The 26,742-nt window shown below is 45.0% G+C and overlaps 1 pseudogene; it reads left to right on the top strand.

Annotated features, from left to right (window-relative positions):
• Positions 1 to 11,555: 11,555 nt before the first annotated feature.
• Positions 11,556 to 11,673, top strand: LOC126263953 (5S ribosomal RNA; annotated as a pseudogene).
• The last annotated feature ends 15,069 nt before the right edge of the window (positions 11,674 to 26,742 follow it).

Genomic DNA, 26,742 nt, shown 5'->3' with positions numbered 1-26,742 from the left:
ATAATGGAATGTAGTCGAATTAAGTCGGGTGATGCTGAGGGAATTAGATTAGGAAATGAGACACTTAAAGTAGTAAAGGAGTTTTGCTATTTGGGGAGCAAAATAACTGTTGATGGTCGAAGTTGAGAGGATACAAAATGTAGATTGGCAGTGGCAAGGAAAGCGTTTCTGAAGAAGAGAAATTTGTTAACATCGAGTATAGATTTAAGTGTCAGGAAGTCGTTGTTGAAAGTATTTGTAGGGAGTGTAGGCATGTATGGAAGTGAAACATGGACGACAAACAGTTTGGACAAGAAGAGAATAGAAGCTTTCGAAATGTGGTGCTACAGAAGAATGCTGAAGATTAGATGGGTAGATCACATGACTAATGAGGAGGTATTGAATAGAATTGGGGAAAAGGGACCGGTTGGTAGGACATGTTCTGAGGCATCAAGGGATCACAAATTTAGCATTGGAGGGCAGCGTGGAGGGTAAAAATCGTACAGGGAGACCAAGAGTTGAATACACTAAGCAGATTCAGAAGGATGAAGGTTGCAGTAAGTACTGGGAGATGAAGAAGCTTGCACAGGATAGAGTAGTATGGAGAGCTGCATCAAACCAGTCTCAGGACTGAAGACCACAACAACAACAACAACATTCAAATCTCTGTCTTCATCTACAGTTTGTACCTTCTACGGCTCCCTCTAGTACCATGGAAGTTATTCCGTGATGTCTTAGCAGTTGCCCTACCATTCTGTGCCGTCTTCTTGACAGAGTTTTCCATATAGCCCTTTCCTCGCCGATTCTGCCAGAAACCTCCTCATTCCCCACCTTATCAGTCCACCTAAATTTCAACATTCTTCTATAGCACCACGTCTCAAATGCTCCGATTCTCTTCTGTTCCGATTTTCCCACAATCCATGTTTCATTACGGTACAATGCTATGCTGCAAACGTACGTTCTCAGAAATCTCTTCCTGAAATTAAGGTCTATGTTTGATACCAGTAGACTTCTCTTGGCCAGAAATGCCCTTTTTGGCAGTACTAGTCTGCTTTTGATGTCCTTGCTCCCTCCGTCATGGGTTATTTTGCTGCCTAGGTCGCAGAATACCTGACCTCTATGTACTTCGTGATCAACAATCCTGATGTTAAGTTTTTCGCTGTTCTCGTTTCTGCTACTTCTCATTACTTTCATCTTTCGTCGATTTACTCTTAATCCATGTTCTGTACTCATTAGACCGTTCATTCCATTTAGCAGAACTTGTAATTCTTCTTCACTTTGACTGAAGGTAGCAATGTCATCAGCGACATCCTTTTATCTTGAATTTTAATTCAACTCTTGAACCTTTCTTTTATTTCCGTCATTACTTCTTCGATGTATAGATTGAATAGTAGGGGCTAAAGACTACATCCCTGTCTTACGCGCTTTTTAATTCGAGCACTTCGTTCTTGGTTTTCCACTCTTATTTATTCCCTCTTACCTCCTGTACATATTATATATAACCCGTCTTTCCCTTTCGATGTTATAACTCATCCTAAATGTTTACTTGCATGTCTGGATGAACGGACATTGTTGACAATAGACAGTGGTCCGAAATTACTTCGAAATAAATTCATTGAATGCATATAACATAGCATCATCTGTGTTAGGTATGGATGTACTACCTATCGATGACATATGAAAATTAGCGTCGAACTGGAATTCGGAGCTGGATTTCCCCATTATCGCGGACAGTCGCCTTAAACCATCAAGGCCCCGTAAACGAGCAAACTTGTTTGTAAAACGTGCCTTTGTTTAGCCGCGGATTTGTCAAACAAGCCCCTACACGTACAAACAAAGTTTGTCATATTAATGTCTCTCTGAAGCGGACGCTGTTCTACATATACATGTATACTCCGCTAGCCACCAAGCGGTGTGTGGCGGAGGGCACTATTCGCGCCAGAGTCATATCCCCCGCCCCCTCTGTTCCACTCGCGGATCGCGCGAGGGGAAAACGACTGTCAGAACGCCTCAGTACGAGCTTTTATTTCCCTTGTCTTTGAATGGTAATCATTGCGCGAATGGAAAGTTGGTGGTAATAAAATATGTTCTACATCCTCGGCGAAGATCGGATTTTGGAATTTAGTGAGCAGCCCCTTCTGTTTAGCGTGTCGCCTGTCTGCAAGTGTGTCCCACGTCAAGCTTTCTATGAGAGTTGTAACGCTCTCGCGATGGGTAAATGTATCAGTCCTGAATTTTGCCGCTCTTCTTTGGACTTTCTCAATCTCTTGAACCAGATCCAACTGATAAGGGTCTAATACTTTAAGACTGGACGAACTAAAGTATTGTAAGCAATTCCCTTTGTTGAAGGTCTGTATCGCTTCAGGATTCTACAAATAAACCGCAGTCTAGGATTCGCTTTACCCGTTACCTTTGTCATCTGATCGTTCCATTTGAGATCATTACGAATATTCACACCCAGATACTTGACGGATGTTACCGCTTCCAAAGACTGGGTATTTATTTTGTGCTCGTATATTAATGGGGATTTTCGCTTTGTTATATGCAGTAGGTTACACTTACTAATATTGAGAGATAACTGCCAATCATTACACCACGCATTTATTTCCTGCAAATCCTAACTGACTTAGACACTATGTTTAAAGAAGAAGAAGAAAACAAGATCCTGGTTCAGGAAATGGCTTAAAATGAGAGATTTACCCATGAAATTCTGCTAAAGCAAATATTACGCTCAGAACCCGATAATTGCATCAGCTTTCCTCGACAGCGAAACTTTTAAAAACTTGTTAGGGCTCTCGTACAAGAGCAAACCTGTCTGTCAGATTAGCTACTGCTTAGTCATACAAGCCGTACGCGTACCAAGAAAGCTTGCCAGTTTAACCTTAGTTTTGAAGTAGACGCTTTTCGTGTATGATTTATTTTGGCACTAGTGGGAATGGCTAAAAATGCAGATAAAACATTTCTAACTTTGACTGTGGCACTTGACCAGCGATTTGTTTAAAATGGGAGAGAAATATACACATGAAAACTTCTTAACGGAAATGTTGCACTCAGAAATTGATGATTAAATCAGCTTTCTGCGAATGGACTACGAAAAGTTTAATAAGTTGTTTCGAGTTACTTCGTCCTCACATGGAAAAAGAAGACGCAACTGTACGAAAATTTATTCTCTTCTTCTTGGTCCTCTAACGACAGTTCAATAAAAATCCACAATTTGGGAACATGTAGCCCACATCTTCCGTAGGAGAACCGGAGAACTTCGATTACTTTTATTTCATTGCACTCCATTTTGTACGTCATCCTTAAAGTATTTTGTTAATAACGCTTCCTCCATATATATGGCTGGGAAAGATATGATAGCAATACTGTTTTGGTAACTGTCAGCACTGTTTTGTTTTCATCCTTGATCTTAGTTTCCATAGCTGTAGAAACGAACTATAAAGCGAGATAAATTGTAATAAAACAATTTTTCACTTTACATGAGCGGCGAAACATGGACACAAACAACGTCCGCCATCTTGTCAATCATTTCGTCAATTAAAATTTCTCGCAATCTATGTTTGATAAACACGTCATACAAAACAGTACACGGTCAAATATTTGGTAAGCATAGTTAAATTTGACAATATGTCTGATCAGTCAATAAAATTCTTCTGGGTTTGACGCCGCATTGTCATCTGTAAAAATCCGACGTTTCGGCGACTGTTGCAAGGCGCCTTCCTCAGGGTGTATTGCGCCTTCGCCGGCCGCAGCAGACATTTTTATGCAAGCGTTCGAAGAAACAGCATCATTACATGCAGAATTCTGGCTACGATATGTTGATGACACCTTTGTTATCTGGCCACACGGAGAGGAAGAGCTTCAGATCTTTCACGAACATCTCAACCAGCAGCACAGCAGAATTCAGTTTACCATGGAGATAGAAAAGGACGGGGTATTGCCTTTTCTCGAAGTGGAAGTTTACCGGAAGCCAGTGGGAAAGCTTGGACACAGAGTTTATAGGAAGCCCACCAACACGGATAGGTACCTGCATGCATCCTCGCACCACTATCCTACGCAAAAGAATTCGGCCCTGCAGACTTTAACTAAGACAGCTTACAGGATCAGTGATGAACACAACCTGCAAGCTGAACTACAGAACCTCAGGTCCATTTTTGGAGCTAATGGCTACGACATGAGGATGATACACAAAACCATGGCGCCGAAGGAGGAGGGCAACAGGGAAATGCAGAATGAAGCACAGAACACCGTCGTGCTACCATATACAGGGTGAGTCACCTAACGTTACCGCTGGATATATTTCGTAAACCATATCAAATACTGACGAATTGATTCCACAGACCGAACGTGAGGAGAGGGGCTAGTGTAATTGGTTAATACAAACCATAAAAAAACGCACGGAAGTATGTTTTTTAACACAAACCTACGTTTTTTTTAAATGGAACCCCGTTAGTTTTGTTAGCACATCTGAACATATAAACAAATACTTAATCAGTGCCGTTTGTTGCATTGTAAAATGTTAATTACATCCGGAGATATTGTAACCTAAAGTTGACGCTTGAGTACCACTGCTCCGCTGTTCGATCGTATCAGAGAGCACCGAATTACGTAAGGATCCAAAGCGAACGGTGATGGACCTTAGGTACAGAAGAGACTGGACCAGCACATTACGTCCACATGCTAACACCTTTTTATTGGTCTTTTTCACTGACGCACATGTACATTACCATGAGGGGTAAGGTACACATACGCACGTGGTTTCCGTTTTCAATTGCCGGCCGCAGTGGTCTCGCGGTTCTAGGCGCGCAGTGCGGAACCGTGCGACTGCTACGGTCGCAGGTTCGAATCCTGCCTCGGGCATGGATGTGTGTGATGTCCTTAGGTTAGTTAGGTTTAAGTAGTTCTAAGTTCTAGGGGACTTATGACTACAGCATTTGAGTCCCATAGTGCTCAGAGCCATTTGAACCATTTTAGACGTTTTCAATTACGGAGTGGAATAGAGTGTGTCCCGACATGTCAGGCCAATAGATGTTCAATGTGGTGGCCATCATTTGCTGCACACAATTGTAATCTCTGGCGTAATGAATATCGTACACGCCGCAGTACATCTGGTGTAATGTCGCCGCAGGCTGTCACAATACGTTGTTTCATATCCTCTGGGGTTGTAGGCACATCACGGCACACATTCTCGTTTAACGTACCCCACAGAAAGAAGTCCAGAGGTGTAAGATCAGGAGAACGGGCTGGCCAATTTATGCGTCCTCCACGTCCTATGAAACGCCCGTCGAACGTGTACATCACCGCTCATGGTAATGTACATGTGCGTCAGTGAAAAAGACAAAAAAAAAAAAAGGTATTAGCATGTGGACGTAATGTGCTGTTCCAGTCTCTTCTGTACCTAAGGTCCATCACCGTTCCCTTCGGATCCCTACGTAATTCGGTGCTCTCCGATACACACGATCGAACAGCGGAGGAGTGGTACTCAAGCGTCAACTTTAGGTTACAATATCTCCGGATGTAATTAACATTTTACAATGAAACAAACGGCACTGATTACGTATTTGTTTATATGTTCAGATGTGCTAACAAAACTAACGGGGTTCCATTTAAAAAAACGTAGGTTTGTGTTAAAAAACATACTTCCGTGCATATTTGTATGGTTTGTATTAACCAATTACACTAGCCCCTCTCCTCACGTTCGGTCTGTGGAATCGGTTCGTCAGTATTTGATGTGGTTTACGAAATATATCCAGCGGTAATGTTAGGTGACTCACCCTGTATATAAGGGGTTACTGAACGTCTGGGCAAAATTCTCCGTCGGGCAGGCATGAAGCCGATTTTTGGTAGCAACAACAAAAGAAAAAAGACATTCTGGGCTCGACGAAAGATACAATTCACAAGCCGGAATTTATGAAATCGGGTGCGAATGTGGACTGGTGTATGTAGGTGAGACTGGGCGTCCAATAAGCACAAGGTTAACTGAACACGAGAGATATATCCACCCCAAACAGTACAACAAATCAGTGGTGGTAGAACATCAGGAACAGTGCAGGATGAAGATCGAATTTTGAGAAGCCCGTGTACTGGCGAAACAGCCGTTTAGCTTGAGGAGGAAGATCATAGAGGCTGTAGAAATAGCCAAGGGACCAGACAACATGAATAGAGAAGACGGGTGCCGACTTCCAGCGTCTTGGCTGCCATCTGTGACAGCTTTGCGGAAGGACAGCTCTCGCAGAGCAACAGGCGCGCGCTAGGCCACAGCGGTGGAGGGTACACAGAGCGCTGACGTGGCCTAGTCGATGCTAGGCGGTTTGTAAACAATGCTACGCTGTGGTCGCCGCTTAGTCTCGTATTCGCCGATTTCCACCAATGGCAAGCAGTAAAGGAAAATCCAATCGAAAACTCCCATTTCCGCCAATGACAACATGCAATGCAAAGACCAATAAAATGAACTCCTAATACCCTTTCTCCTAACCCTCACATCCAATGACAGCACTCCTCCATAGTATATACAGGGTGTTTCAAAAATGGCCGGTATATTTGAAACGGCAATAAAAACTAAACGAGCAGCGATAGAAATACACCGTTTGTTGCAATATGCTTGGGACAACAGTACATTTTCAGGCGGACAAACTTTCGAAATTACAGTAGTTACAATTTTCAACAACAGATGGCGCTGCAAGTGATGTGAAAGATATAGAAGACAACGCAGTCTGTGGGTGCGCCATTCTGTACGTCGTCTTTCTGCTGTAAGCGTGTGCTGTTCACAACGTGCAAGTGTGCTGTAGACAACATGGTTTATTCCTTAGAACAGAGGATTTTTTCTGGTGTTGGAATTCCACCGCCTAGAACACAGTGTTGTTGCAACAAGACGAAGTTTTCAACGGAGGTTTAATGTAACCAAAGGACCGAAAAGCGATACAATAAAGGATCTGTTTGAAAAATTTCAACGGACTGGGAACGTGACGGATGAACGTGCTGGAAAGGTAGGGCGACCGCGTACGGCAACCACAGAGGGCAACGCGCAGCTAGTGCAGCAGGTGATCCAACAGCGGCCTCGGGTTTCCGTTCGCCGTGTTACAGCTGCGGTCCAAATGACGCCAACGTCCACGTATCGTCTCATGCGCCAGAGTTTACACCTCTATCCATACAACATTCAAACGCGGCAACCCCTCAGCGCAGCTACCATTGCTGCACGAGAGACATTCGCTAACGATATAGTGCACAGGATTGATGACGGCGATATGCATGTGGGCAGCATTTGGTTTACTGACGAAGCTTATTTTTACCTGGACGGCTTCGTCAATAAACAGAACTGGCGCATATGGGGAACCGAAAAGCCCCACGTTGCAGTCCCATCGTCCCTGCATCCTCAAAAAGTACTGGTCTGGGCCGCCATGTCTTCCAAAGGAATCATTGGCCCATTTTTCAGATCCGAAACGATTACTGCATCACGCTATCTGGACATTCTTCGTGAATGTGTGGCGGTACAAACTGCCTTAGACGACACTGCGAACACCTCGTGGTTTATGCAAGATGGTGCCCGGCCACATCGCACGACCGACGTCTTTAATTTCCTGAATGAATATTTCGATGATCGTGTGATTGCTTTGGGCTATCCGAAACATACAGGAGGCGGCGTGGATTGGCCTCCCTATTCGCCAGACATGAACCCCTGTGACTTCTTTCTGTGGGGACACTTGAAAGACCAGGTGTACCGCCAGAATCCAGAAACAATTGAACAGCTGAAGCAGTACATCTCATCTGGATGTGAAGCCATTCCGCCAGACACGTTGTCAAAGGTTTCGGGTAATTTCATTCAGAGACTACGCCATATTATTGCTACGCATGGTGGATATGTGGAAAATATCGTACTATAGAGTTTCCCAGACCGCAGCGCCATCTGTTGTTGAAAATTGTAACTACTGTAATTTCGAAAGTTTGTCTGCCTGAAAATGTACTGTTGTCCCAAGCATATTGCAACAAACGGTGTATTTCTATCGCCGCTCGTTTAGTTTTTATTGCCGTTTCAAATATACCGGTCATTTTTGAAACACCCTGTAAGTATCGAAACTAGTGCTCATTCAGCAGTTAGCAATACACCCTGAGGAAGGCGCCTTGCAACAGTCGTCGAAACGTCGGAATTTTACAGATGACAATGCGGCCTGAAACCCAGAAGAATTTTATTGACTGTGACAACGGCCGGGAAACCTACGTTTACAATATGTCTGATCGTTTACGGGGACCTTTAGGCTATCCGTGAACGGCCCCCGGCCCGGTCCAAATGGGGATGTACACAGCGTGGCATATGAAAGTTTGGCTCGGTCCGAGGGGCGTGTACGGATAGCCTAATGGTTAAAAGCGACCGCTCGCGATAAGCGGGAAATCCGGATTAGAGTCCCGTTCCAACAGAAATGTTCATTTGTCACTAATAGGTAGCGCGTCAGTATCTAAGACAGCTGAAACAAAGCTATTCGCATTCAGCGAATTTATTTCGAAGTCGTACCAGAGGCTCCATTTCGTTCAGGTCGGGACTCTGTGCAAATCAGTCCATTTACGGAACGTTATTGCCCACAAACCATTGCCACACAGATGCTGTCTTATGGCAGAGTGCACTGTTTTTATTTATTTATCGTAAGGCGCTACATACATGGTTTATACTAGACATGTGACCAATGATAAGATATATGAAGATGGTATCTGTTCTTTCGGACATGTCCGAAAGAACAGATACTATCTTCATATAGTTAAGGCTAACCGGACATTGACCTTCTTCTTCTGTGTTGGATGCACACGCATTGCCCGAACTCTTACGGGACTCGGTAAGATTGTCTGCCGCGAGTAATGAGTGTAATGGGCAGGGGCACTACGAATGTAGTGTGTGGACATTAAGTTGGGAGTGTGGGTCTCACGGGGAGCGTGCAAGGGATAAATCCCTGCAGTCGCACTATCCTCTGTGCCCTCAGTCGCTCAGATGGATAGAGCGTCTTCTATGTAAGCAGGAGATCCCAGGTTCGAGTCCCGGTCGGGGCACACATTTTCAACTGTCCCAGTTGTTGTATATCAACGCCTGTCGACGGCTTAGGGTCTTGATTTAATTATCATTTCAATGATAAGATACGCTATAAAGTATGTCAATGAAGGATAAAGAATAAAATGAGATAAAATATAATAAGAGAATTAAGAAAGAAAAAACATCGTAGCAGACAAATTCGGTAACATGTATCTTCATATTCTGACGTTCAGATTGGTGACCCATTCGAGGAGGAGGAGGAGATCAGTGTTTAACGTCCTATCGTCAACGAGGTCGTTGGAGACGGTGCACAAGCTCGGATTAGGGAAGGACGGTGAAGGAAATCGGCCGTGGCCTTTCATAGGAACTATCTCTGTATTCGCCAGGGATTTAGGGAACTCACGGAAACCCTTAATCAGAACGGCTGGACGCAGGTTTGGAGCATCTCCCTCCCTAATGCGAGTCCAGTGTGCTAACCACTGAGCCACCTCGGATCGGTACTACCCATTCGAGGCAGAACGGTGTGCTGTTGAAAAAATCAGCCAGGCTATCCCGGTAGGGTCCCCTCGCCTTAATGTAATCTGCAGCAGAGTACTGAGCACCACTGTAATGCTTATAAGAACAATCAGCGAATCCGAATTGTCCATCTCTTGTACACCGCATACACTGCGGTAAAATGTTTTCCACATTCAACTTTTCCTTATGAGCAATAAGGGGACCACCCACTAAACACGAAAACACCTTCACATCGTAGGTAAAACGACCACACACCAAACACGAAATACATCCTCACATCGTAGGTAAAACGATATCACCGTTGGCACTATCCCTGAGGGCAGGTAACGATCTCCAGGCATTCACCAAACCCAGACACTTCCACCAGACTGCCACAGCGCATAGCGTGATTCATCATTAAATCACTCGTTTCCAGCCGTATACTACCCAGTGGCGCCGTCCTTAAACCACCTCAAGCGTCACTTACTACTGACTACAAAAATATGTGAGATTATAAGGAGTTTCTCGAAAGTTGTACCCCATTATTTTCGACTATCTACGCACAGTCATTGAAAGCTTTGGGCGTGCATCACTATTGTAGTCTCTCGACTTATCTGCCACAGATCGCCGTTTGTCCTGCTTCACATAGCGGGCAAACATCTGACCCCCATGTTCTCTGCTGAGGCGTGGACGTCCAACACTTTATCATCTTTTCGACGTATAACCATTCTTCAACCACTTACCATATACAGAGAGGACATTAATACACCGATAAACTGCACGGACGGTTCATGACTGGAAATGGAGGATAAAAGCCTCGTGGTACCCAGAAAAGCTTCGTTGCTACGTTAGATGGTGCAGACGAATGACTTCCTCCGACCACGTGTCGTGTGTTCCTTGTGTGTTGCAGGCTGTATGATTGACGCAGCGTACTGTAAAACTATACTAAACTATACTCCTCTCGAACAGGCCATGGAGGCCCAACGGTACCGACCGGCCGCCGTGTCATCCTCAGCCCACAGGCGTCACTGGATGCGGATATGGAGTGGCATGTGGTCAGCACACCGCTCTCCCGGCCGTATGTCAGTTTCCGAGACCGGAGCCGCTACTTCTCAATCAACTAGCTCCTCAGATTGCCTCACAAGGGCTGAGTGCACCCCGCTTGCCAACAGCGCTCGGCAGACCGGATGTTCACTCCAAGTGCTAGCCCAGCCCGACAGCGCTTAACTTCGGTGATCTGACGGGAACCGGTGCTACCACTGTGACAAGGTCGTTGGCAGTGTACTGTAAGCGGCGGAATAATCCGGTATTCGTGTTGGGAATGAGCTGGGATGGTGTTTGTATACGGCCAAGCAGATGGAAACGGTCGAGAGGTAGTGCAGATATACCAAAACAAGTGCCACCACAGACACCAACTACATCTGTAACTTTTCAAGCCCTTTTTGGGCGTTTGTGTGATCACGGGTCCTTCCTGACAAATGAACGTGCAAGGATTCAGTGGACTGTGCGTAAACCAGGTTTTGAGGACTAGGGTCTACAGGACACCGAGACCAACACTAACACAAGAAGCTCCTGGAAAGTAGCCCACCAACACGGTGTAAGCAACAGTTTGATTATGTGTATCCTGCATGGCAACCGCTACTATCCCTATCAACTGCGCCGGCCGCGGTGGTCTCGCGGTTCTAGGCGCGCAGTCCGGAACCGTGCGACTGCTACGGTCGCAGGTTCGAATCCTGCCTCGGGCATGGATGTGTGTGATGTCCTTAGGTTAGTTAGGTTTAAGTAGTTCTAAGTTCTAGGGGACTGATAACCACAGCAGTTGAGTCCCATAGTGCTCAGAGCCATTTGAACCATTTGAACCTATCAACTGCAATCACATGGAGGTCACTTTGAACATCTGTTATGATGTGGATGCGATGCAGCTCTGTGCTGTACGATTTGTTGTCTCTGCAAGCACACCGTCGATTTCTGGACACCTGTTCAGAGGACTTTTTTTCTTCCATTTCCAGTCAGGAATCCGTACCTGCAATTTGGCAATTTCATTAATGTTCACGCTGTATGTTCACGAGGCAACGGTCTTGCTGCAGTGGATACACCGGATCCCATCAGATCACCGAAGTTAAGCGCTGTCGGGCGTGGCCGGCACATGGATGGGTGACCATCTGGGCCGCCATGTGCTGTTGCCATTTTTTGGTGTGTAATCAGCCTCGTGCTGCCAACTGAGGAGCTACTCGACCGAACAGTAACGGCTCTGGTCAAAGAAAACCATCATAACGACCGGGAGTGCGGTGTGCTGACCACATGCCCCTCCCATCCACATCCTTCGCTGAGGATTACACGGCGGTCGGATGGTCCCGATGTGCCACTTGTGGCCTGAAGACGGAGTGTTTTTTGTATGTTCACGACAGTAGTACGTCAACACCCGACCAGCTTCACCGTTTCGAGATGCTCGTTCCCAGATGCTGGACCATGACTATCTGATTTTTCCCAAAGTCTCTTACGTCAGTGGCCTTCCCTATTTACGGTCCATATCAGCGCTAGAATGATTCCCACTTCCTCTATGCTCCGCTTATATACAGGGTGAGCATAAACACTTTCCCTAAATACAAAAGAAATAAAAATAAAAATAATTATAAGGGACTGTGTTTGAGACAGCTGTGCTGTTTGTTACAATGATAGCTTAACTCAGAGCTTTTTATTGACACACTTTCACATGTTAATGGACGTTTCTCAAATGGTAACATAACTCACGAAGTTTATGGTTACATTACTTCACGTATTCTGACAGCATCTGATTTCTTTGTCTCTCTGCTGTGACAGGAAGCGTAATTTCGCAGTCCTGCTGAAACAGTTGCATCTATGCAGGAGAATACGCAGTGTGTTTCGCACTTTCATGAAACACAGTCGCCTTTTAGATTGGTGCATAAGTTCCTAGCGTTTTGGTTTGCATGTAAGTATTCCGGTTGCTATGGGTTTATTTATCGATTGTCGGTTTTTATTTGTAATTTACTATTGCTATTTGGATTTCCGTATTGTCAGTTTGTCATTTGGAGATAATGAGTCGACATGTGAATGCTAGAAAGTGGAGTGCCAAGAGGAGAAATCGGAACATTTCCGACATAATCTTCTGTTTCAGATCAATCGAGGGGTGACAGCAGCAGAGGCATCCAGAAACATTTGCGCCGTGTGTGAGGATAATGGCACTGGACAGAGCATGGCAAGAAAATAGTTTACTCGTTTTAAGGAAGTTCGTTTTGACATTAGTGACTCTCCACGTTCAGAAAGGCCTTGGCCTTTGATGAAAATAATTTAAACGCATTAATCCACAATGCCCACGTCAGTGTACTCGAGAACAGGCAAATGCGTAGAACGGTGATCATTCCACAACCTTTGCGACATTTGCATGCAGTGGGGAATGTTCAAAAATCGGTTGTATGGGTACCGAATGCTCTAAGCCGAAACCACAAAAAACAGCTATATGTGGCCATATGTGATCTCTGCCTGCTTGTCATCAATTGGCTCTTGAATAACACCGACCATTCCTATCCTGTATCGTTACTGGTGACAAAAAATTTTGTCTTTATGCTAAATTAAGGAAGCGAAAGGAATAGTTGAACCAAAACAAGGCAGCAACAAAGACCTGCGCGCATACACAAAAGATAATATTATGCATCTGGTGGAACAGCGACGGTGTGGTGTACTGCAAATTACTTCGCCAACATGTAACCATAACTGATGACATTAATTGTCAGCAACTGAGACATATTGGACACGCAGACCAAGAACAACAACCGACTGCATGAAGTGATACTACACGATAACTCCCATGTGCAATCTGTCAGATTGACAAAGAACATTATACAAGAATAAGGGTTGGGAAGTCATTCTGCACCCACATTGTTGACCTGACCTTGTAATGCCACAACGAAGCATAGCCAAGGCGCAGCAGTTGAATAAGTGAACGCTCATGCCATCTGTTGGATAGTTGCGCAAACAAAAGCACAGATGCTTCAGCCTGGCGGCAGTCAAATAAAATAGCGCTACAAGTAAGACAGTATCTGAATAGTGCTGCGCTCGGATGACGAAATAAAGAAAGAAGCATTAAACTAGGATAATATTATTACGTATAGTAAAAATATTAATTTAATATTATATATATATATATATATATATATATATATATATATATATAATGATTGTAATTGAATATGTTAATGTTATGGTATGTCCATTTGTAAATAGAGAACTTGGCATAGTGTAAATTAATGTTTAAATGTGAGGGAAATCCCCGAGAACGCGGACAATGCAGGTTGGTGCGTGAATTTGGCAGTAGAGAGAGATGTGTTCTGGAACTGTTCAGATGCAGAACAGAGATTACGCGGCGCGAAAGTGACGGATTAAGTACGGTACGATAACGTTGCTTATAGACAGTTAAAAGTGAGCTTACAACAAACACGAACTGGATTTATGGTGTGTCAGCAAGTCAAATGGACAATAAGGCTTGCAGGATGCAACATTTCGACGGAGACGGCTTGTGAGCGATATAGTTGCTGTTCCCGCTCAAAAAGCACATGGCACGCCTTGTGGAAGTCTGCGTAATTTACGACGGACTGCAGCGACCAGCAGCAAGGTATGAAGTGACCAGTGTCTGCAGCTAATGTTGCAATGTGATCTTACTACCATATGAGATCCATTGATGAGCTCACGCCAGCACAAAAAACGAACTAGTAGTTATCGTACGACAGTGTTTTTATGAACAGTGCATATTATACCGCCGCCATAACAAGTACATTTATCCGTAGCGAACCAGTTTATGTATTTATCAAATCAAGTTCTCTACAGTGTAATGTCTGAGTGAAATAATAAGTTTGTGACTCAAAGTGCATTCCACGAGTGTCATCAATTATTTACAGAAAATAGTTCATTATTATCCCAAATCCATCACTGTGTGCGCAGCAATACCAGTAAAAAGGCTATATTACGTGAGTATCGGCGTATTAATGCAACATGAGGATATAATCGGAGTTAACGCCGAAAATTTCCAACCAATGCCGGATTATACAACTGACAGAAGACGCCAGATACTGTTCCACATTAGTTACAGTTCAACTCAATGTGGTGGCTTTTCAGTACATTATCAATGTAAAAACTCATTCAGTTTCATTAGAACAAAATGATTCTAAAGTAATGTTTTTAACATCTCTAATAACCATCAGTTCTATAGTGTTCAATGATTATTCAATTAAAGAATTTATTGCCACCACAGTACTCACTGTACCTTCAGTACAATGCAAATTCAATAACATTAAAATCATTACTGTCAGTTGGTGTAGATCAATCTAACTTACAGCAAGTTCAAGTGTTTATCATATGTGTGTGTATATTGGGTTACGTAAATGTTATTCGCGTGCTAGGCGTGATTAACGTACACCAGTCAGTGCATTCTGTTCAGTCAGTTCAAAGAGGTTATTTTTGTTAATGAAAATCAGAATTCATTTAACATTTGATTTCTTGTACGCCATCGCCAATATTTATTCAGTAATTCCGTGTAGTAGTCTGAACTACATAGCAAAGCTATTCAGGCTTATTACACGCGATAGCCGCTTTCCAGACGTCCGATGCCGCATGGTCTAAAAATATTACAGTACATTCGGATAGTGGCATCGCAGCCTACAGCCCTCAGATTTTAACCTTTTCCGTTCTCTATCTAATAACTTTCGAGGAACTTCCTTTTCGGATGATAATGCGCTCCGAACACGGCTCGACGAGTTCTTCGCCTCAAAACCACGCTATTTATACAGTCGCCGAATCGGTAATATACCCCAGCGTTGGCAGACTATTGTAAACAGTTAAGGAGAATATATACTACTGGCGATTAAAATTGGTACACCAAGAAGAAATGTAGATGATAAACGGGTATTCATTGGACAAATATGTTATACTAGAACTGACATGTGATTACATTTTCACGCAAATTGGGTGCATAGATGCTGAGAAATCAGTACCCAGAACAACCACCTCTGGCCGTAATAACGGCCTTGATATGCCTGGGCATTGAGTCAAACAGAGCTTGGATGCATGTACAGGTACAGCTGCCCATGCAGCTTCAACACGATACCACAGTTCATCAAGAGTAGTGACTGGCGTATTGTGACGAGCCAGTTGCTCGGTCACTATTGACCAGACGTTTTCAATTGGTGAGAGATCTGGAGAATGTGCCGGCCCGGGCAGCAGTCGAACATTTTCTGTATCCAGAAAGGACCGTACAGTAACTGCAACATGCAGTCGTGCATTGTCCTGCTGAAATGTAGGGTTTCGCAAGGATCGAATGAAGGGTAGAGCCACAGGTCGTAACACATCTGAAATGTAACATCCACTGTTCAAAGTGCCGTCAATGCGAACGAGAGGTGACCGAGACGTGTAACCAATGGCACCCCATAACATCACGCCGGGTGATATGCCAGTATGGCGATGACGAATACACGCTTCCAATGTGCATTCACCGCGATGTCGCCAAACACGGATGCAACCATCATGATGCTGTAAACAGAACCTGGATTCATCCGAAAAAATGAGGTTCTGCCATTCGTGCACCCAGGTTCGTCGTTGAGTACACCATCGCAGGCGCTCTTGTCTGTGATGCAGCGTCAAGAGTACGGTCTCCGAACTCATATTCCATCCTGCTGCAAAAGTCGTCGAACTGTTCGTGTAGATGGTTGTTGTCTTGCAAACGTCCCCATCTGTTGACTCAGGGATCGAGACGTTGCTGCACTATCCGTTACAGTCAAGTGGATAAGATGCCTGCCATCTCGACTGCTAGTGATACGAGGCCGCTGGGATCCAGCACGGCGTTCCGTATTACCCTCCTGAATCCACCGATTCCATATTCTGCGAACAGTCATCGGATCTCGACCAACGCGAGCAGCGATGTCGCGATACGATAAACCGCAATCGCGATAGGCTACAAGCCGACCCTTATTAAAGTCGGAAACGTGATGGTACGCATTTCTCCTCCTGATACGAGGCATCACAACAACGTTTCACCCGGCAACGCCGGTCAACTGCTGTTTGTGTATGAGAAATCGGTTGGAAACTTTCCTAATGTCAGCACGTTATAGGTGTCGACACCGGCGCCAACACTGTGTGAATGCTCTGAAAAGCTAATCATTTGCATATCACAGCATCTTCTTCCTGCCAGTTAAATTTCGCGTCTGTAGCACGTCATCTTTGTGGTGTGGCAATTTTAATGGCCAGTAGTGTAGATACTTAGATGAGCGAAGTGATGAGCGCATGTATACTACCAGAGACAAGGATATCATGGGAACGTAGCATCCAAGGCTAATGCATAGGAGAGTGGGGGTGGCGGTTAGATGGATGAATGTTTGGACAAATCTGGGAAGAATGAAGGCGGATGTGTTTCCGAACCAAGATTTAGGAAGTGGATGGAGAGGAGTGGAAGGGAGGGTGGTAGAAATCTGCTAGATCTGGTGGGATGGATTTCATGATCGGTTAAGGGAAGGCGATTAAAGTTTCGTTGGGTATGGACATTTGGTTTTTTTTCTTTATTGTTATTTCATCCCCCACGCTCCATATAGGCAGGGGGTGGGTTGTCAGTAGTACAATACTCCGCTCTTCGGCGAAGAAGATTCATAAAGATATACTATGTGATCAAAAGTATCCGGACATCTGGCTAAAAATGACTTTCAAGTTCGTCGTACCCTCCGTCGGTAATGCTGGAATTCAATATAGTGTTGGCCCATCCTTAGCCTTGATGACAGCTTCCACTGTCTCAGGAATACGTTCAGTGAGGTGCTGGAAGGTTTCTGGGGAAATGGCAGCCCATTCTTCAGGGAGTGCTGCACTGACGAGAGGTATCGATGTCGGTCGGTGAGGCCTGGCGCGAAGTCGGTGTTCCAAAACATCCCAAAGGGTTTCTATAGGATTCATGTCAGGACTCTGTGCAGGAATGTTATTGTCGTGTAACCACTCCGCCACAGGCTGTGCATTATGAACAGGAGCTCGATCGTGTTGAAAAATGCAATCGCCTTCCCCGAATTGCTCTTCAACAGTGGGAAGCGAGAAGATGCTTAAAACATCAATGTAGGCCTGTGCTGTGATAGTGCCACGCAAAACAACAAGGGTTACAAGCCCCCCTCCATGAGAAACACAACCACACTATCACATCACCACCTCCGAATTTTACTGTTGGCACTACAGACGCTGGCAGATGACGTTCACCGGGCATTCGCCATAAGCGCACACTGCCAGCGGATCGCCGTATTGTGTACCGTGATTCGTCACTCCACACAACGTTTTTCCACTGTTCCATCGTCCAAAGTTTACGCTCCTTACACCAAGCGAGGCGTCGTTTGGCAGTTACCCCCGTGATGTGTGGCTTATGAGCAGCCTCTCGACCATGAAATTCAAGTTTTTTCACCTCCCGGCTAAGTGTCATCGTACTTACAAAGGATCCTGATGCAGTTTGGAATTCCTGTGTGACAGTCTGGATAGATGTCTGTCTATTGAACTTAACGACCCTCTTCTACAGTTGGTGTTCTGTGTCAGTCAACAGACGAGCTCGGCATGTACGCTTTTGTGCTGTACGTGTCCCTTCACGTTTCCACTTCACTATCACATCGGAAACAATGGACCTAGGGATGTTTAGGAGTGTGGAAATCTCGCGTACAGATGTGTAACACAAGGGACACCCAATCACCTGACCACGTTCGAAGTTCATGAGTTCGTCGGAGCGCCTCATTCTGCCCTCTTACAATATCTAGTGACTTCTGAGGTCGCTGATACGGAGTACCTGGCAGTAGGTGGCAGCACAGTGCACCTAACATGGTACTTTTGATGACATAGTGTATAAAAAAATGATAGAAAAAAATGTGACTACTGTTTACGTTTGAAACTAAAAAGATTGGCAACCAGCTAAAAGAATGAAAAATATATACAATTTTAAAAAAACACAACTGAGATGAAGTGATATTCTTCTATGAAGAAAAAACACTGGAGCACTGCACTTTCACTTAACATCTATAGGACCCCTGCTGGATCAGAAGTATTGTGGGAAGAGAGAATGTGTTCCATAGAATTTGAGGGGTGTGGGTAAAGAGATAGGGGTCTGCTAGCTGGGGAAATTATGCAGATGATAGGTAGGAGGCGAAGCTGGTAGTGGTAATACAGTGTGAAGGACACAGGGCTATACTATATAATGTAAAAAACAGTTCATCTAGTATTCTCATTTGTCATTCTGCTATAAATCGTGTAGGAGTTTGTACACTTTTAGGTCTTCTCTCGCTAAAAGGATGCGATTGTTAGATGGTAACATGTTGCCAGAGGATATCGCACACTGTAATAGTATCGTGATTTCTTGATCTCTTCTGTGGCAGCCGAAGAAAATCTCCTGTCATTAAAACGAAGACGTGACATGCCCTTCACCCAGACGATAACGATAGTCTTATATAGGTGGGGAAGCTCCTGAACTGTTTCTGTAATGTGCTACGCGAGATAATTTTTCGTATTGTTAACATCATAGCATTTTCATAGCATTAACGCTGAGCAGGAACCTCCTAAAGTAATGATTATTTCTTCCCTCGAATTCCTTTTGCACATTTAAGTCCATTTTTTCATTATTAAGTTCTGCGACAGTTTGGGACCTTTAAGTCAGGGATCTTGAATTTTCCTCCTCGATTAGTCTTGCCATCTTCAGACGCTTTTCGTGTACCGCCTTTCTGTTTAAACTCAGATGTCTTGAGGATGGCCATGTTGATAAATTGTCAGCTAAAGTTTCACGTCGTAGATCTGGGGAAGCGGCAACGTATTCCCGCAAAGGCAGAGTCAAATAAAAATCTGCTAAGAGTGGCAGTTTCTTTTTAAACCAACAAAAATTAGCAGTGAGTTCTCAAGTCTTCACTAATTAACTGTTATGTAAGAAGTGAAAACGTTTCAAAAGGAATTTGGAGCGGATGCACTCCATGTGTAATTATAACGGCGTTTCATTTGCCTCCACCAGCAAACGTATCGATTTGAATACTCCAATACAGTCTGTCAGATGGCTCTATATCGACACGTATCTAATCTCGCCAGACTATTTTGTGTTGCTGAACTGTACCAGCTGCATCCGTAGTTCACGCAAGAACTAATTACAGCGCAACGTGTATGTTAACGCATATTCTCGGCTCTGCTCACCAAAAAACGCCCGCCGCAGTCCCACACAGTCGCCTAAAGATCGACGTTGCGAGTGTGCAACGCGGCGATGACGAGCTCAAGAGAGAGTCTGAAGGCTCTGCACTCTCCGCGACGGTCGCCTCTATACCATATATGGATCAGAATAACAAAGTCATCGACAGCTGAGGATAGCAAGGAGGGGGACGGGGATGTTGCCTGTTACTCGTTACGCACAAGCAATACGGCTCCGGCACCAGCAACTCTGCGGTTGCATACTACAGACGTTCATAAGCCCATACGTTCCACGTTAATGTGCAGACTTTCCTAAGGAATTTCATAGTTCGCTTCACACATTCCGTAAAGAAACATGCTGCACTAAGAAGTGAAGCATATACGAGAGAAGATCGGAAAGCAACGCACAATAATTTTACTACCAAAAGTTTAATAGGTAGCAAAACAAAAAAACAGAAAATCACAAATGAACTTACATATTTAACCTACTTTTATAGATAGTCACCAGTGTTCTCATCACATTTCTCCCATCGTTGTACCAGTTTCAATATGCCCTGTTCGTAAAAGTCCATTTGGTTGGAGTATAGCCATCTGCGGACTGCTGATTCCGCTACCGCATCTGTCGCAAAGCATTGACCGATCAGGAATATCTTCATGGGACCAAACAGATGAAAGTCCGACGATGAAAGGTCCGGACTGTATGGTGGATACTGGAGCACCTCCCACCCAAATTTGGCGATTTTCTCTCGAACAGAAGCAGCAACATGGAGCTAGCACTGTCATGAAGAAGTTTTAACACTGCCAGCATTAACGTTTTGGCGTTTGCGACGAAGTGGACGACTCAACTTAACCAAAGTTTTAATGTAGGCTCAAGCATTCACAGTGTTCCCTTGTTCAGCAAAGTCTACCCGGAACAGTCTCACAAGCACTTTTCCACCACATTGAGTAATTGAATTTTTTTCGTTCTGGGGAACCAGCATCTTTCCACTCCATAGAGATCTGCTTGCTTTCGAGTGTGTAGTGGTACACCCACGATTCATCACCAATGACGATTCCTTTCAGGAAGTCATGCCCTTCTGCGTCGTAACACGTTAAGTGATGCACTCTTGTCATCATTCGCTCTCCCTTGTGGTTTTCTCTCGGTTCTTAGCCACGCAGCGAGCACTAACTTCACGAAATTTCGAAGTGTCATGAACGATATCGTACACCACACGAAAGGAAATGTTGAACTGCTGCGATAAGGTTTGAGGTCGTTCTAACTTTCTGTCTCAATGGCTCTGTTCTTCTGCGGGTTACAGCTATTGCCGGTCGCCCGGAGACGGTTCACACAATCCTCTTGGACGGATGCACACCACCTGCTACGGTCCATTTATTACGGTTTCACCCGATGTACGTTGGCGGCAACAAAATATTTTGGCATTCGAAGGAGAAAGTTGGTGACTGAAATTTCGCGAGAAGATTCAGCCGCAACGGAAAACGCCTTCGTTTTAAAGATGTCCACAACAAATCCTGTATCATTTCAGTGACACTCTCTCCCCTATTTCGCAATAATACAAAACGAGCTGCCCTTCTTTCAACTTTCTCCCTGTACTCCGTGTGCCCTATCTGGTAAGGATCCCAAATGGCGCAGAAGTATTCTAAAAGAGGACGGATAACCGTAGTGTTACAAACTCAAAAGAACTTGTGAACACAATTTCCATATTAAATTAGAGAATTTACAGGCTGAAGCGCAGGAGTTACATTGTTCCCAAGCAGACGTGAACGGAGAATAAGAAACTACTGGAGCAGGTAGCCTTTTCACTAAAGCCGACAAAGGAAACGTGATTCCAATTGTAAATCACACTGATTTTATTTCGAAAGTGGAATAGTACTTTGTACACAATGCTATTGCAGAAATTACCAGAGATCCCATGGGGACATTACACTCTGATATTAAAAAAAATTGTTGATAGCTGCAATTTTTTATTCACCAGTGAGGAAAGGTGAAAGCTTAAGGTCATGAACAAGCACACCCCCACCTTAAGATCTTAAATTAAAATCCATTAAGATGGAACTCCTTCTCACTCAATTGTCAACAGTTATAATACTTATGCAAGGAACTTCGTAAAAATAAACAAATTTTAGGCCTTTAAACAATCCTACAGTATAAAAAGCACTCATGCCTTAACCAATCTAGTCAGAGAGTTTAAAATTCCGAACATATGTTGTTTAGCGTCAGTCAGCTATACTAACTTACACACAATAATTCCTGCTCTTGAAACCACGGATACTATAAAAAGGATTTTTTTCCGAAAGAAAAAAAAAAGGAGAGGACTGGTGCAACAGTATATATCTTTGACCTTTCAGCAATAATTCTGTCATAAAATGGTTTTAAATTTAATGGAAAAATCTGATGGCAGCAAGAAGGGCTGCCAATGGGAAACTGCGTTTCAAGCATTCTAGCTCAAATTTTATCAATAATCTCTAAGTCCAGTTTTTAAAAAGGTACCATTGCGTCGCAGGAAGAATCGCTTATTATTACAGATATGTCGACCAATCAATTTTATCATACAACTTTGATAGAGAAGACGTGATAGAAGGAACCCAAAAAATGTCTTCTACACTAACATCTATACTTCACTTCGCGGGAAGAACGATTGCTGGTAAGCCTTCGCGTAGGCTCGAGTCTCTCGGATTTCATCTTCGCGGTCTTTTTGCGAGACATATGCACGGCAAAGCAATTACCGTGATGCAGAACGTCTCTCTTGCGTCTACCACTGGAGTCGACTGAGCATATCCGTAACGCTTTCGTGCTTACTAAATGAAACTGTAACGAAACGTGCTGCTGCTCTTTGAATCTTCTCCTTCTATCCATCCTATCTTGTAGAGAATGCAGACTGACGAACAATGTTCAAGTATTGTTAGAACGAAAGTCTTGTGAGCTACTTCCCTTGCTGACCGACTGCATTTCCTGGAGATTCTTCCAATGAATCCTCATCTGGTAACTGTATTACATGCGATTAGGTTTATGTGGTCGTTCCGCTATAAATAGCTCCGTACGCATACGTCTAGAAATGTTAAGGAAGTAACTGCTTTCATTGAAGGAGGGAGGAAAGATGGCAGTTTAACGTACCGTCGACATCGAGGTCATTAGAGACAGAGTACAAGCTCGGATTAGGGAAGGATGCGATGGAAACTGGAAATCAGCCGTTTCCCTTCAAAGGAACCAGCCCTGTATTTGCCCTAAGCGATTTAGGGAAATCACGGAAAACCTAAACCAGGATGGGCGGACGCAGATCTGAGCCGTCGTCCTCCAGAGAGCGAGTCCTGTGTGCTAACCAGTGCGCCATCTCGCACGGTGCGTCCCGAGACCGTTTTTTATCGTGTAGTCTTGCAATACATGGACTGTCTGTTTATTCGCGACACGTTAAATTCGTGTACTTTGATGATCAACTGCCATTAACTGCACCAAGCACCATCCTCTGAAAGTCTTCCAGAGTTTCGTTACAATTTTCTAGCGTTGCGATTTCTCTGTATACAAAAGTATCACCTGCGAAAAGCATCATGGAACGTCTGACGTTATCCACTGGGACATTTACACATATTGTGAAAAGTAATGGTCCTATAGCATTTCTCTGGAGCACACTCGAAGTTACTTTTACATCTGAAGACTTCCCTTCGTTCAAAACGATATGCTAAGTTCTGTTCACTAGAAACTGTTCATTCCAGCCCCCCCCCTCCCCCCCCAGTTGGTTTGATATTCTGTACACTAATGATAATAATAATGAGCGTATGGCATCGGTGGCCGGGAGTCTCCTCGCGCGGCGGTTCGGCCGCCGCTCCTCAAGTTCTTTAACGCCACTACGGCGACTTGCGAGTGAATGAGGATGAAATGATTATGAAAGACACACAACACCCAGTCATCTCGAAGCAGAGAAAATCCCTGAAGCCGCCGGGAATCGAACCCGGGACCCCGTGCGCGGGAACCGAGAACGCTACCGCAAGGCCCACGAACCGCGAACTCACATTTTGTTCATTACGCACCAGTGCGGAACTGTATCGAGCGCCTTCCGGAAGTCAAGGAACACGGAACGTACGTCGATTCATCTGTCTACAGCGTTCTGGGTCTCGTGAACGAACAGAGCGCGCTGGGTTTCACACTATCGTTGTTTTCGGATCCTTTGTCGATTCCTATAGAGGAAATTTTTTAGTCTCCAGAAAATTCATAATACGTGAAGATAAAAACACGTTCCAGAATTCTACAACAGATCGACAAACCAACATCAAAATTACCGCTGCTACAGAAACAAATGGGCAGATTAACTTCCTCGGTGTGGCTACAGTTATGCAGAAAGGGGAAAACGTATTCTACATCTGTAGAAAGCTAACTTGTACAGACGTTATTATTAACGCAAATTCATGCAAACCGTGGCAGTATAAAAAGGCGTATTTTAGAGTCATGATGAATAGAATTTCAAACTGCGGCTGTTGGAAAGCAAAAGTAACCAAGAACTAACATTTCAAAAAATGATAATAATAATAGCTGTCGTAATAACATACACTGACGGAGGAAGATCAACACAAAGACGCAGATGTGCGATATAAATGAAAGTTGGTAGGCGTGTTTCAACATCTGAAAGATGATGTCTTTTCCAGTTTCGCGCCAGTCGCCCAAGAGCGGCGCTAGTAGCGCCACTATGATCATGAAAATCCGGTTTTCTTTAAATAAACACTGCAACGTTCGTGGGCGCTAGTTAACTTTTTCAGACTAGACGTGATGAGATGACATTAGTCAGGAATGCCTTTAAGGCGACAAAGACGACATTATCAACACATCACTGAGTTTAAACGAAGGCGTCTAATAGGTCTACGAGAAACTGGATTTTCCTTCTGCGATATTGCAGAAAAACTTGACAGGAATGTAGCCGCTGCACATGACTGCTGGCGTCGGTGCTCAAGAGAACGTACAGGGTGATTCTAAAGTCACTATACAGTTTGTACTTAAACAATTGTTATTAACCAATATGTAATGGCACTGCAACTTATGTTACAACAGGACATACACTCCTGGAAATTGAAATAAGAACACCGTGAATTCATTGTCCCAGGAAGGGGAAACTTTATTGACACATTCCTGGGGTCAGATACATCACATGATCACACTGACAGAACCACAGGCACATAGACACAGGCAACAGAGCATGCACAATGCCGGCACTAGTACAGTGTATATCCACCTTTCGCAGCAATGCAGGCTGCTATTCTCCCATGGAGACGATCGTAGAGATGCTGGATGTAGTCCTGTGGAACGGCTTGCCATGCCATTTCCACCTGGCGCCTCAGTTGGACCAGCGTTCGTGCTGGACGTGCAGACCGCGTGAGACGACGCTTCATCCAGTCCCAAACATGCTCAATGGGGGACAGATCCGGAGATCTTGCTGGCCAGGGTAGTTGACTTACACCTTCTAGAGCACGTTGGGTGGCACGGGATACATGCGGACGTGCATTGTCCTGTTGGAACAGCAAGTTCCCTTGCCGGTCTAGGAATGGTAGAACGATGGGTTCGATGACGGTTTGGATGTACCGTGCACTATTCAGTGTCCCCTCGACGATCACAAGTGGTGTACGGCCAGTGTAGGAGATCGCTCCCCACACCATGATGCCGGGTGTTGGCCCTGTGTGCCTCGGTCGTATGCAGTCCTGATTGTGGCGCTCACCTGCACGGCGCCAAACACGCATACGACCATCATTGGCACCAAGGCAGAAGCGACTCTCATCGCTGAAGACGACACGTCTCCATTCGTCCCTCCATTCACGCCTGTCGCGACACCACTGGAGGCGGGCTGCACGATGTTGGGGCGTGAGCGGAAGACGGCCTAACGGTGTGCGGGACCGTAGCCCAGCTTCATGGAGACGGTTGCGAATGGTCCTCGCCGATACCCCAGGAGCAACAGTGTCCCTAATTTGCTGGGAAGTGGCGGTGCGGTCCCCTACGGCACTGCGTAGGATCCTACGGTCTTGGCGTGCATCCGTGCGTCGCTGCGGTCCGGTCCCAGGTCGACGGGCACGTGCACCTTCCGCCGACCACTGGCGACAACATCGATGTACTGTGGAGACCTCACGCCCCACGTGTTGAGCAATTCGGCGGTACGTCCACCCGGCCTCCCGCATGCCCACTATACGCCCTCGCTCAAAGTTCGTCAACTGCACATACGGTTCACGTCCACGCTGTCGCGGCATGCTACCAGTGTTAAAGACTGCGATGGAGCTCCGTATGCCACGGCAAACTGGCTGACACTGACGGCGGCGGTGCACAAATGCTGAGCAGCTAGCGCCATTCGACGGCCAACACCGCGGTTCCTGGTGTGTCCACTGTGCCGTGCGTGTGATCATTGCTTGTACAGCCCTCTCGCAGTGTCCGGAGCAAGTATGGTGGGTCTGACACACCGGTGTCAATGTGTTCTTTTTTCCATTTCCAGGAGTGCAATTTCAGTACATTTCAATGTGACCACCTTGCATGTCTAGGCACACCCCCCCAGCGCTCCTCTGTAGAACGAAAAACCTGCCCAAACATATCTGGTGTAATCTCAGCAGCTGCGGCTCGAACCCGCTGTGTTAAGTGTTCAGCGCTGCGGATCTTCATCTGGTATACCTTAGACTTGATAAACCCCCATGCAAAAAAGTATAAGGGTGTCAAGTCAGGAGAGCGGGGTGCCCACATCCGTGGAGAGGCACGACTAATCCATATGCCGGGAAATGCTTGATTCAGATAATCCCGAACCACGAGAGCAAAATGGGGTGGTGCACCATCTTGTTGAAAAACAGTAGTATCCATAATCCCATCAGATATCAACTGGGTATCCAAAAACTATTCCAACATATCTAGGTATATGGTTCCAGTAACGGTTTGTTCTGCGAAGAAGAAGGGCCCGTACACTGTTGACCTCGCTATCCCTGACCACACTCCTGCAGCGCCGGCCAGGGTGGCCGAGCGGTTCTAGGCGCTACAGGCTGGAACCGCGTGACCGCTACGGTCGCAGGTTCGATGTGTGTGATGTCTTTAGGTTAGTTAGGTTTAAGTAGTTCTAAGTTCT

Source organism: Schistocerca nitens, chromosome 6, assembly GCF_023898315.1.
Source record: "Schistocerca nitens isolate TAMUIC-IGC-003100 chromosome 6, iqSchNite1.1, whole genome shotgun sequence".
NCBI classification, from domain to species: Eukaryota; Metazoa; Arthropoda; class Insecta; order Orthoptera; family Acrididae; genus Schistocerca; species Schistocerca nitens.
Note: the sequence above shows the minus strand (reverse complement) of the source record. Positions and strands in the feature narration are given on the sequence as shown.